This window comes from Perca fluviatilis, chromosome 2 (assembly GCF_010015445.1).
Source record: "Perca fluviatilis chromosome 2, GENO_Pfluv_1.0, whole genome shotgun sequence".
Taxonomy (NCBI): domain Eukaryota; kingdom Metazoa; phylum Chordata; class Actinopteri; order Perciformes; family Percidae; genus Perca; species Perca fluviatilis.
In genome coordinates, this window is record NC_053113.1 from 44,645,510 (window position 1) to 44,660,045 (window position 14,536).

General features: G+C 41.4%; 1 protein-coding gene across 2 annotated transcripts in view; it reads left to right on the plus strand.

Moving 5' to 3' along the window:
• LOC120574587 (RNA-binding protein Musashi homolog 2-like) overlaps positions 1–14,536 on the plus strand; it is a 472,078-nt gene that overhangs the window by 415,138 nt on the left and 42,404 nt on the right. The gene's annotated exons all lie outside the window — the stretch shown is intronic.

Here is a 14,536-nt window from a genome sequence, read left to right on the forward strand (position 1 = left end):
TATTATGTGGTCTCCTTTGAGAGAAAAAATCCGAAACTTAAAGCTATAGTGCGTAATTTCTGTCGCTCCCATGATGAATTCTAAGTAATGACAACAAAACTGTTGCCGCGCCCTCATATTTATTGATATTACACCCACAGCAATGCTACACAAGCATGTGTGTTGTCTAAAACAGTTTTCCTACATATTTGGAGTCATCCAGTGCAAAAATAAACATAATGAGCATTATAATTCATATAAAGGACAAACTATTTACATTTCTTCAAAAAAGGCCCAAATGTATGCCAAATCTCAAAACAGTGACGCCATTCTTCTCTGTAGAACGGTTTATAAATTAGCCTGACGTGGTCCTACTCACATTCTAGTCAGAATGGGAGTCTGAAACCTTCTACAGAGAAGAATGGCGTCACGGTTTTGAGATTTGGCATACATTTGGGCCTTTTTTGAAGAACTGTAAATAGTTTAGTCCTTTATATGAATTATATATGAATTATAATGCTCATTCACTGGATAGACCTACAACCAATCAGAGCAACAGAACTCAACGCAACTGTCAACAGAACTCAACACTGTGTATCGTCTCCATAGCAACCACTCTTTGCATAATGCATTCGTTCTAACTTCCGACTTTTAGACTTTTTTGAAGCTGGATATATCATTTGATGCATGTAAATATGAATGTGGATAACGTTAGTGATAATGACATGCTTGCTACAGTCGCATTTCTAGAGATGAATCGGCGAAAACACGTTTTATTTCAATGAGTCACGGCTTTGTTCTAACGCTGCTGCTCCCTCTCTTCACTCACTCTCTATCTCGCTCCACCATATAACGCTACCGTGCTTTCGGGCAGTTGTTGATGCTCCTCCGCTGAGGATTTTAAAATGAATTCGCCGTCGATTCTACACATCTCAATTCTCCGGCGGCAGCCACTAGACGGATCGTGGACGATTTGGGTCGGACTTGCGTTTATTTTTGTCAGTCTTTAACCGCTTGAGGTAAGTTAGCCTACTGCTAATGTTTAGCGTCATCTCAGCCTCGAAAGCAAACAAACATACTGCTGAGCTGTTCTTTCTCTACTAATGCAGCATCTATTCAACAAATTATTAACTTTATAATGATATGACAAAATGTACTGTATACCTACCTTTTTGCTGTTGATGCTTTAAACACGCATCTGATGTCAGCCTTCTCCGCACAGCATGTACTCTCCGTGCAGTGCGCAGTAACACGTGTCGAAAATAAACAACACGAGGCATCAGTGATGGTTTTTATTTTGCCTCTAGAGGCCGCTATTGTAATGCATGATGCCAGCAGACCCTTCTCAGCTCTCGTGTACTGTGTAATGAATGACAGCACTTCTCAGCCACTCCAGCAACGGACGCAACCAGGAAAAACTATCGGTATGGATTTTTGCTGATAACGATAGTTCCACCAATCAACTATCGGTGCCGATTAATCGGCAAAACCGATGAATCGGTCGACCTCTATTTGTCTCTTGTTTTCCTGCTGGTGCTGAAGCAATTGCAGCCTTCAGCTGTTGTCAAACACAGACACCAACATACATTCATAATTATTTATTTATTTTACAAAGACACTGTAATTCCATGATGGATTAAAAAGCTTTTGGATGGGTCGACCTCTAGCTCACCCAGTAAGAGCGTGCCCCCCATGTAGGCTGAGGCCTTTGCAGAGGCCTGGGTTTAAATCCGACCTGTGGCCCTTTGTCATCCCCATCTTTCTCCCACCTTTCCTGTCTATCCACTGTCTCTCACTCTGAAATAAAGGGGAAAACAGTCCCAAAAAAATAGCTTCTGGAGGGCTTACAATCGATGGAGGACCTTGTTGAAACGGCACATTTCCATTCTATTAATTTCTAAATTTGAAACCCAGATCAACAGAGAGCTGGAGAGAGAGACAGAAATCACCTCTAACTACTAACAGCATGTAAACATTAAACGCCTGTGGGGTTAGCAAGAAAGTCGCGAAAAAGGAGTGCTTGATTGAACTAGTGTAAGGTATTAGGTTTAAAGGTAAAGTGAATAATTAGCCGCTGTAATGATGAATATGACAAAAAATACTGCATCGATCTACCGTAACAAGGCGCTAGCAACACAGAAGCATGTCAGCATATCAGCCAAGCAGGAGGCAGCAAAGGACAAACGAGCCGGTGTAGTTTCATTGATGAAAGTGAAAGCCACTCCGCATATCCATAATATGTTATGTGCAATTACGTGTTCAATGTAACCTGTCAGACTGGCGATGAAAATATTAGAGATCGCCCAAGCCTATGTGGTGGTCAAAAAAAAAAATAGATTGCAATGTACAAAACATGCGGGTTGAAAATTACAGCAACAACTTCGTTCGACATTTGAAATTGCACAAAGAACGGTAACGTTAAGTCGAGGCTAAATCATTTAATCAACAGAGGCGCCGTGTCGGCAAAGTGTTGTGGGTTCCGAGGGTTCCCTCCCTAACTCATACTTAACTCTAAGTAAAATAAATTGTGGTGAATGAAATGGTTTTGTTTTATGCAAACTGTGGTGTTTTGTTTTTTTACATTTATCTTTTTAATTTATGTAGATATTAAACATTATGAATGTGCAGTGTCTGTGTTATTAAATTCAGTAGCACTTGGTAAAACTCGTTTAAAATAAATAAATAAATACACATTTGAAAAGACCTTCGTGATTTGTGTAAATTTAATTTATTATTAATATAATAATTATATTAGATTTGGTGAATATTGCGCTATGACTTGTTTAGGACTCAAAACACAAAGTTTAGGACTTGGGACTTGACTCTGGACTTGCCTGTCTTGACTTGGGACTTGACTTAAACGTGTTTCTGAAAACATTTTAAAGTGCTCATATTATGCTCATTTTCAGGTTCATAATTGTGTTTAGAGGTTGTACCAAAATATGTTTGTGTGGTTTAATTTTCTGAAAACACCATATATTTGTTGTACTGCACATTGATGCAGCTCCTCTTTTCACCCTTGGTGTTGAGCTCTCTGTTTTAGCTACAGATCGAGGCATTTCACTTCTGTACCATCTTTGTTGGGAGTCACACATGCGCAGTAAGTACTGCTAGCTAGTCAGTTGCAGAGTATGAGGGCGTGCCACGCTAGCAGCTAAGTGAGCATTATAACGTGTTACAAAGTGACGCACGTTTGTCTCTGAAGTAAAGGCTGGACTACAATAGAGCTGTTTGGAGCAGTTTGTGAACAGTGTTTTCTCTGGAAGATGGTAAATCCCTTTGGGGTGGACTTTTGGCTTTTGCACTTTGTAAACCTGTAACGTGCACAAAAAAATATATAACACAATAAAGGAAAGGGGAAAAGCCAAAAAGCACAATATGAGCACTTTAAGTGAGAAATAGGCCATGCAGTTGCTGAATCTGTCTTCATTTGAGATCGACTAAGGTCAGTTTCATACCTGCAAACTTGTCGCTTTTCGACGGAAATCGCCGTTTTGAATGGGAAAATGTCATCCACGTGAATCGTGTAGATCCGAAGAGTTTTTATTTTGGGGTCCGTGGGTCCGTGCTAATACGGCACCGGTGTCTTAACGACCGTTATCTACCGGACCGAATAGCAACACGGATTTCGGTGCCTTATTTAGGTGCCACTTAAATGCCTTCTCTCTGATGCTCCGAAAACGGACGTTAGAGGGAACTGAAACATCGCCGCACGGGACACTAGTTACGGTAACACTACACTCGACAGCAGGTAACGTTAGCAGCTGATGGGTGATGTGTCACCTTTTTCAGCCCTTCTGAGTTTGAAGATATGCTGTTTAAAAGATTTTCGTCAGCTTTTGAGAGGCGGCGAGCCGAGCCAGCCGCTTCTCATTTGCATAAAGTTGAATCCAGCCAACTTTGACGCTGACAATGGACACACATTTGTTGGTATTGAGTGGCTTCTTTCCTCAGAAAATGTAGCTATTCACCCCTGCCTAGTGGCAGTGGTGGCCTAAAGGTTAGAGAAGCGTGCTTGTGACTGGGAGGTTGTTTGTTCAATACCCAGACCAACAGGATAAATTTGGGTGGGGAAGTGATGGAGCAGTGCACTACCACCAGCATGGCCCTTAACCCCCAAAAAAGTGCTGTGGTTGTTCTGGTTAGCTTCCAGGCAAATGAGAATTTGTTCTCAATTGGCTTACCTGGATAAATAAAGGTATAAAAAAAAGCAATTCACTGTCACTGTTACAAACACCTCTTTTCCTTTACCTTGAGTGTTAGCGATTTCTGTCAGGTTGCACAACATACGGTTTATTGCTCCAACAAAGAACTGAGCACTCCCCATAATGGTGGGACAGAGATATTGATTGTCACAATTCACAAATGTAGAGTAGAATTTAAAAAAATGTGGAACAAGGGCTGTAGGTGTCTGAGCCAATGAAAGTTATTTTATTAAAAAAAACAAAAAAATCCTACCTACCTAAATAAAAAAGAGTTACTAGAGTTATAGTAGATGTCTCTAAACTGTGTTGCTATGTTCACTGGGAAGCACAGTCTCTGGCACATGGTCTTTATCGCCCTGTGTACTGTGTTCTACTGATCATTCAACATGTTATACAGTATGTGTTACATGTTATTAGGCCTACTGAAAAAGATAAAAGCTTGTAGACAGACTTTGTGCCAGCTGTGCCACATTTGGATACAAATAGGAGGCTGAAGGTTATTGATTAGGCTTCTTCCGGATTGCGTCAGGCTGTCTTTATAAGGAGCTAAGCCAACCTGCTGATGCTTGTGTGACAGAATGTTGTTGCATTAAGACTTTTTAAGACAATGGGGATGCGTTCTTTTTACCTCTGTGGCACAAAACACCTTTCATGTATGTTGTTTTTTGGTTCTTTGCTATACAATTAATTTATGTATCGTTGGTTCAAATGTCTATACAACATTTGATGGGATTAAGGTAGTCTATGATAAATAGGTGGTGAAAGATCTGTGTGCTTCATCTGCATTCTCCAGTTTAAGAGAGTTGTAGTGCACACAGACTGCTCAGCATGGTAACTTCATTAATTATTTAAAAACTCCGACACAGTCTGAGAATCTAATCTAACGATCTAACTTTACCTCCAGTGCTTTCTACATTACTGTTAAGATAAGACACACGGATTCTCTTGGAATAATATAGTGACTGTCCTCATGAATCCCGTGGTCCATCAGAGCTATCTATTAGAGGATGTTTTGTTTATTTAAGCAGACTCCAAATACAATTTCCTCTGGTCAAAATGCTTTGTTCTGTCCTGTGAAGGGGAATGTTGGGAAGTTTTCAGTTTTGCATGCATCATGATCACAGACAGTACAGCACATACCCAGAAAAGACAAGCCAAATGCACTAGCTGAACGCAACCATCCGAAATTGGGAAGTGGCTGTAATATATGAGGTAAATGTGGTGCAAAATGTGAGAGCTTGTAGACTTGATGTGAGCACTTGTAGAATATGAACTTGCAGAAAAAAAAATCTGAACTTGCATTTTAAAATTTGCACTCGTAGAGAATTCACACAGCTGTGCTATTTAAAGTCACAGAAAAAATATTCCCAAGTGTAGATTGACGTGCACATAAATACAGTGAAAGCTGCAAACCTGTAAAGCAATATCTACTCTTTTTTTTTTTTAACTTAAGTACATTTTCCATCACAACCACAAATCAGTGATCACAACCTCTCCAATCTGTCACTGCAACTTCACATATTTGCTCCATCACATCACAAAGTGGCGAATCTGCACGCCTTGACTTTTGCAACACTTCTGGCGATACATTTGATGCAAAACTAATTTGTACCTATGGACTTAGGCTGTGGAGCGCTGAGGGAACAGAGCAGGGAGAACAGGGTCTCTATCGCCAGATGAGGGATAACTTTGCAAATACAAATACAGCCTAGACTCTATTTAGATGTAGGGAGTAAAAAATTACCACTCCTTTTAAAAAAAGCTGAGGAAAACTGAGATTTATTTTGTGTAGCATGGAAGCTTGGTGGACTAGCAAGCTAGCGTTAGCATATGAATAAATGCAATTTGATAATCTAAACACTTTTAAACAGTCAAACTGAAGCACTGGCTAGGAAGCAGCCGGTGAGCGGCAGACGGACCGTCATCCGTGGGGCTCGGCCAGAGGTCCAACTGCTGTCAGCATAGGAAAGCACATTGCTATTGCCAGAAAGCTGTCTTCGGGTGTCAGAGCCAGGCCAGCCTGAGGGCCATACTGTCACCTGTTATAGTACGTCCATGACTGTAAATGATATCTGAAATTGAAATATGATTGCCATCCTGGGCCGAACCGGCCGTTTGGGAACTCTCCCGAACCTCCCAATGGCCAGTCTGCCCCTGATAATGAACACTCTGCAGCAACCAAATAGTAATATTATTATCGACCTGGTTAGTCTGCACTCTGCCTTTCATTTGGTCAGCCATTTGGTCATGTGCCACTTTGATGAGGATAGTGATGGGCCGAGAGGGTAATGATTAATCACCATCTGCCTGGGTTATATTTCACACAACATGTAGCGTGTTGCATGTTTGAGCGTGTTTGACACAAGTATACTTTGACATGACATGACAGCAAGATTGAAATAACAGCAAGATTGGAAAAGTACCAAACACTACACAAGAGAAGGCTGAAATTAAATATATATTAGGGAGGACAAAAATCTGCTTTCAAAAATCAGACTGCGCCCCCACAACCACATATATATCTGTAAACTAGGTCACACTAGCCTTTCCCCGTCCTCGCATGTGAAAATGTTTCCTACTCCTCAGCACACTGCTGCTGTCCAACTTTATTCTTTCGCTGTTTGTTTAGTCCAAAGAGTGTGATGGATTATGATGTGTTATTGTTATTGTGCGGTTTTTGTTGTATTCCTTTTTTGCTTGTCTGTGTGCCTAAAAACATCTGAATAAAAGCTGTGCTAGACCTGGAGGATTTAGACTCTATTAGACATCTTTATGATGGTTTATCAGGGCACTAAATGAGCTGCCATTCATTTTAGATTATTTATGAGCTGCCATATTAGGCTGAAAAGAAGTGCTCTTTATGTTAATTAGCCTGTGATTCAGCTTGAAGAAGGCCTTTTTCAGAGAGAAAAGCCACCATAGGCAAAAATAGAAAACTATCACAGGAAATGAGGCTAATTGCAGATTGTTAAATCCCAGTGGTAATTGTGAAGCATGTATGATATATTGCTTTCCTACTGGCCAAAAAACTCCCACGTACACTCACTAACATCTGCAGAGGGAAAGGTTACAATCGGCATTTAGTCCCGGAAAAAAATGACTCAGTAGACTACAGTAGGCACGGGTATTTATTGGCTCCAGCTCCGACTGGCAGTAATGGAAACAGGACATCGGGTAGATAAGGTAATTTTCTGCCCTTTGCTAGCACCATGCCTCCTTCGGAACACTGGAACACCAAATTAGTCAGCTCTGAGTTTGAAAGAGAGATAAGTAAAGATAAGTAAGATATAAAAAAAGAATAAGTAACGTACGTCTCCATGTTGCATTCTACTGTTTACTAAGAGTATCTCTTTTGGAGAATAGCAGAGCCAGTACGTAGTGTGTCTGGGGAGTGTGTGGTGGAGCGAGTGAGAAAGTGAGGCCAAATGCAACGATCGTTCTGAGCAGAGGAGAGTTTAAGGTTTATTAGCAAAGGTATCAAATGAATGTACAGCAGAGTTTGCAGTTTGGTACACTGTATCGCAGCCATCGTTAAGTGACTTTGAGTTCGTGAAAAGCGCTATATAAATTAAATTTATTATCGTCAACTGGCGGCCCGCTGGCCACATGCGGCCCTCCAAAGCTTTTAGTCTGGCCCGCAGAATAATCATGAATTCACAAAATGTAAAGAGGAAAAAATGCGTTCTGTTATTTATCATTTCAAGCATTTAGAGCAAAAAACCAAGCCCCCTGTATTTGCATCTCTATTCACATGCCGGGATTCTGTACAGCGATGCCCGACCTCCACACACACAGCTGAGCTGAGATGTGTGTGCGTTAAAACACACACACCGCTGAGCCGAGATGTGTGTGCGTTAAAACACACACACAGCTGAGCTGAGATGTGTGTGCGTTAAAACACACACACCGCTGAGCCGAGATGTGTGTGCGTTAAAACACGCACACAGCTGAGCCGAGATGTGTGTGCGTTAAAACACACACACCGCTGAGCCGAGATGTGTGTGCGTTAAAACACGCACACAGCTGAGCCGAGATGTGTGCGCGTTAAAACACGCAGCACCTGACTGGGAACGATACAGAGAGGATTAACAACGGCCGCTGGGGCAGATGAACTCACGCTAGTCTCTTTTCTGTAAATAGGCTACAATTAAACCTTCGTGAGTAAAAAGTCAACACTTATCAATGCACTCACCTCTGTAGACCGGCATAAACATGTAGAAAGCGATATTTCAATCTGCTCTGTCTGCTCAGTCCACTCTTGTCCACCGTGCTGTTTTACGCAAACACAGCTCTACTTTGCAAATAGCGAATTTTTACAAATAAGCTAAAACAAAAGCTGTCGGTTTGTAGTCTAACTGTTTATCTTAGTTTGCCGGGAATCTTGAAATTTGGACAAATTCTTGTAAACTTAACTGCTGGCTGAACAAACCAAACTCTCCTGGAGCGGTACATTTTTTGAGGTATTATAAGATCAAAACAGATGCATGTGGCTACTTAACACGTGAATTGCACGTGAATGACGCGATCGTTATGTTCGCGTTCTTCATTCTTGATGATGATGATGAAAAAAAAAAATAGCATTAATTCAGCAAGAAAGTGAAAATTTTGAACAAGAATAGGCGTATTAGGTATAAATTAATTTTATTTTCTTCATTTGAAAGTCCGGCCCCCAGAGTGTCTGCTTAGAGAAATTCTGGCCCTTGGAAAAATGTAGTTGATGACCCCTGCTGTATCGGAAAGCTGTAGCAGGAAAAGTTAGCACCTGTTTTATGGAGCGTTGATGACATTGAACGTGACAGAAAAAATCCAACAGACTCATACTCATCTAATGGCAATGGGAAGCTATTTTTGGCGGGTTTACCCAGGTTTAAAAAACCTACATCTGCATTGTGGAAAAAGGGTAATATATAGCCTAGATTTTTCGAGGGGAAGAGAGAAATGTAACTTAAAATGCTGAATTTTACTATGAGCCTGATTTGTGTAGTCACAGATGTTGGGTAAATGTGCTCATATGTACATCTGGACCAGCTGGTATTTCTGATACAGCAAGGTCAGTGTGTAAGACATAAACACACACACACACACACACACATAGTGTGATTTGTGTTTTTTGATCATGCACAAAAAAAATAAAAACATGCAACAATGAAATGCCCCTTTCAATACCATGGATATAGTGCCACTCGCCAGCCATGCCAAAACAAGTGTGTTTTATTCCTGTGGACACATGTTAAATCTACATACTTAAGGAAAGACAATAATTGAATCCCTGTGTTTCATGATTCATGGCATCACATCATGGGCCTTTGGATTGTTATTCTATCTAAATGAATACTGCTTGGTCACGCAAGATGGCAACCGTGGTGGATGACATGCTAAGCTCTGCATCAGTTGAGAACCTTATGTTATGTTAAGTTTAACAACTTGTTTAACTACTAGATTTTGATTGAGGATTAACTACTAAGATAATGCCAAATTTTGATGCCAAAAATATCCTTAAACTTCGACATGCGTGGGAATCAAGACCATAATTAGCATGCTGAGCTAATACCAACATTTGGACCAAAAGGACAAAGAGAGACACAAAAAAGGAGGATTGATGATGGACGTGGAGCCAGACGAGTCCTTCTAAAGTTTGTACTTACCCCTTCCTGAAATGAGAATGACCCTAGAAACAAACGCTGCGAAGAGGAGCTATTTTTTATTTCGGCACCCATGTTATTCAATCTGTCTGCCTGCAGTGAGCGTTTCGGCGTCTTATCTATTTTTTTCAGGAGACCCGAGCAAATGTGTCAAGCCAGGCAAGTAATCACATACAGGAAGGCCACAATGCAGTTGGATACTTTACAAAATAAACCACATTTCAAAATAAAACACCCAGGTTTATGGTGATTTTGGCTGTCTTGACTTCAAGACACACGATTAGGCCCACAGAGAAAGAGACCGACAGACAGAGTGACACACACACACACACACACACACACACACACACACACTGGGAAAGAGAGAGACGAACAAATCTATTTGCGGCGCTTCAGCATGCGGTGTCTTCCAGGCGTGAGTCAGTCTCTATGCGTCTGTGGCTCAGGAGGTAGAGCCAATCGGAAGGTCTGCAGTCTACATGTTGAAGTGTAACCCCTAATTTCCACTAGTCCTGTGTGCGCTGCGCTCTGGAGGCGCCGTGTGCCCTGTGAGCAATTGCTGCCATTCAAGTTAATGCTTGACATTCCACCAGCTGTGCCATGGTGCATCCCAGAAGCGTGCATGAAGCGGCTCCGCTCCGCTAAAGATACATATCAGGTCTATTTTCACCTAAGCCACGCGCCGTTTAAACAGCCGGACTGGAAGTGAAATAGCAAGACTATCCAGTCAATTTACTAAATAACACCCCCCAATATCGTGTACGTCTCCTCTAAAACACCACGGACGAGAGATTCATGTGACAGAGAAATGTGACATTATTAAATAAAAGTCCCCTGAAATAAATAAATGTCACTCATTTATATATCTATATTTACATGTAGGCCTATTTATATATATAAATATGCATTGCATCATTTATTTATTTGAGGATGTATTTCATAGGCATATTTATTTAGTTGTGTATGCATTTATTTAATATTGAATTAAATTACATTCCATAGCATACAGTTTGTTTGTTTGTTTGCTTTTTAATTAAGAGAAAAACACATTAAAAACATTGCAACATGTCCTCATGTTAAAACTCAAAACATTTTCCTACTGGGCTTTGCTGAAATTTTCTATGTAATTCTGTTTAGGATGACCCGGACTATGGCCATGTCAAATTTGAAAAGGTGGCAGCCTGCATTTCAATCAGGACAGACTTAATTTAGAGTGAAATAAATAATAATATAATAAATTTATTATATGGTGCACAGTTGTTAAAAAAAGTTTGAATTGAAGAGAGTTGGCTGAAGATCTAGATGATGGGATGTGGAGCAGGATTGGATGAACACAGTAAAAGAAGACTAATCAGTTCGATGAAGACTGCAGGATGGTCATATTGGTTTGTGCTGAAATGATAACTCACAGCAGCAGAGAGAACAGTTTTAAAGTTTGATGGCAAAGTAGTTAATCCGCAAAATCTGGTAGGGTTAATTTAGAGTGCACACCCAGCTGATAAAGTACAAGAGAGAGAGAGAGATTTGTGAATGAATGTGAGTGAGTTGTAGTCGAGACCACCTAAACCGAGACAGGGGGCCTTTCTCATTTCCCAAATTTGTACCTCCTCGACTCCTCGACTCCTTGACTCCTTGACTCCTCGATACTCAGGCTTGTGACCTGGATATCATTCTCAGCGAGCCAACTTGAAGGACGTCCCAATTCCTAAAATGCACATCGAGGAGGGAGGAGCAAGCATCGAGGAGGCTCCTCGGAGGAGTTATAATTGAGGACACACTGATGCATCCTCTGCGGAAGTCTTTTTACCCGTGGCATGTAAACAAAGAGTGAAAGGAGGTGAAAGAGAGAGAAAAGGGGTGAGAGAGTTAGGAGAGAGAGAGAGAGAGAGAGACATAGTATCCCCGGCCTGTGGTAAATCTACCGTTATGGATCAGGCTGGTCGGATCATACAAATTAACATTCTGATTAATAGCAGGGGGGAAATAATACATAATTGATGAGGAAAATATTATTACAATTCTCTAAAATGTGAACATATCAGAGCTGCTGTCGGACAGACAGCTTCAGTTGTAAGTGCGTCTGAGAGACGCATGAGAAACAGCAGCTAACTTCATTAGGATTATTTCAGAAGCTAAAGGTCTAGTTCTGTTTCCTCTGTCAAGTTTATAACTACAGTTAGTTTTGCTGCTTAAATATCCGACAATATGAGTTGTAGTCATATTACTGCGCATATGGAAACGTTTACAAGCAGCATCTCTAATCATTGTAGTCGATCGTTATAGAAAACACTCATACATTACTGTAATACAATACATCATTTAAAAAGCCTATAGTGATAAAGGGTCAGTTAAACCAAGACCAAGGCAGGGCGAGACTGAGTCAAGACCAAGACTCCTGTCTCCCACATTCACTTTCTTGGGAGTGTGTGTAAAGGGGGCAGGGAGAGCAGGGTTTACGGTAACACATTTCAAATTATATATAAGTCAACTTATTGGTTGCATTTGCAAGTTTTAACACATAGGCCTTAATCAGACAATGCACAGGCAATTTAGTGATATCTGTAGCTGTGGTCTTGACCGGTTTTGAAATAAAATCCTGAGTTCTCTTCATCCAAGACTGAGACAAGACCGAGACCTTCAACAAATGGTAACTCGAGTACTACAACAATGAAATAGAGTCTTCCTGATTGAATTTGCGCTAAGCTTCATTTCATATGAACATTTCATATATACTCATTCAATAAGGTTCTGGACATGCCCTTGTCACTTTTCAATGATTTTGCTTATTTATTTGTTTCTTCATCAGCTGTATTTATAGTAAAGTGCATTGCCATTTCCTCTGCAAACCTTTAGAAGAGCATTCTCAACGCATTCTCATGAACGGGTTCATATGATATCTTACGAAAAGTTATGCACACTAAAACGCAAGATATTACACGAAAACTAGGAGACCTCCGACTGGTCACGTGACAACGGTTACAGAGCTCCATGCTACAGAGCGGAGTTGCTAGCTGTTTAAGCCGCTACAGAGCTTTGTGCTGCCGGCTATGCTGCTCCGCCAGGTCAGCGGTATTTGGTAGTTCAATTACCCCAGAATAGGTGACTGTGAGCTGGGTACAAAGCACCGCGAGCTGCCTGTCGTGGTGCTCCATCAGGTCAGCGGTAGTTGGTGGTCTAGTTACCCCAGAATAGGTGATGAGCTGCCGGTCATTTCGGTGGAGATTGCGTTTAAATTTAGGCAAGAAAAAGTGAGCTTTATGCTTTACAGTAGATTAGATTAGATTCAACTTTATTGTCATTGCACAAGTAAGGACAACCAGTACAAAGAAATGCAGTTTTACATCTAACCAGTAGTGCAATCTTTAGAAGTGCTTTTTTCTTTATAGCAGTGCTTAAAAAAGACATAAAACACAGATGCAGTATGATCATGTTTAGTCCAATATTAAAGTGCATTAGCAAATAAAGTGCATAGAGTTCTGAGAAATCAGACAGTCCGTAGTCCATATAATAGTAGAGATAGAATGCAGTAAGATCATATATAGTGTATTGTTGAGGTGTATTAATAAAGTGCATAGTGATCTGAGGTTGTCAGACGGTCCATAGTCCATGTGCAAAAGGAGAGGGGGCGCAGCGGGGCGGCGCAGGGGCAGGGGCTAGTGTTGGGTCTTGGTGTTGAGCAGCATTATGGTGTTGTGAAAAAAGCTGTTTCTGAGCCTGCTGGTGCGACACCATGAGTGATGAAGGTCAGTGATGACTGAGAGTAATGTGCCAATGATTTGAGCAGTTTTCACCACTTGCTGTAGGGCTTTCCATTGTGCAGTTCACATACCACACCGTGAAGCAATTAGTAAGGATGCTCTCGACAGTGCAGTGATAGAAGTTACGGAGGATCTGAGGGGGGAGTCCAGCTTTTTTCAGTTTTCTGAGGAAGAAGAGGCAATGTTGAGCTTTTTTGATCAGAGTGGAGGTATTGAGTGACCAAGAAAGGTCTTGTGAAATGTGGACACCCAGGAGCTTGAAGCTGGTGACCCGCTCTACTTCAGCCCCGTTGATGTGAATGGGCGTTTGGATTCCTGCCTTTGCTTTCCGGAAGTCAACAATGAGTTCTTTGCTTTTGGAGGGGTTGAGCACAAGGTTGTTATTTGCGCACCATGCAGCCAAGTGCTGCACTTCCTCCCTGTAGGCTGATTCATCATTTTTCCTGATCAAGCCGAGCACCGTTGTGTTGTCTGCAAATTTGATGATGGAGTTAGTGTTGTGAATGGGGGAGCAGTCATGGCTGAAAAGGGTCTACAGTAATGGGCTAAGCACACAACCTTGTGGCACACCAGTGTTTAGAGGACGTGTAGTGGAGGAGAGGTTATTTAACCTCACCGTCTTGAGTCTGTTGATCAGAAAGTCCAATATCCAGTTGCAGATGGATATGCTGATGCCAAGCTTGTGTAATTTCATGATCAGATCAGAGTATTAAAAGCTGAGCTGAAGTCGATGAATAGTATCCTTGCATAGAAATTGCTATCATCTAGATGGGTGAGGACAGAGTGGAGGGCTGTGGATATGGCATCCTCAGTCGATCTGTTGGCACGGTATGTATACCGGTGGGGGTCTAATGCAGGAGGAAAGCTGGGCTTGAGATGGGCTAAGATTAGCTTCTCAAGGCACTTGGTGATAATGGGGGTCAGTGCTACCGGTCGATAGTCGTTCAGGCAC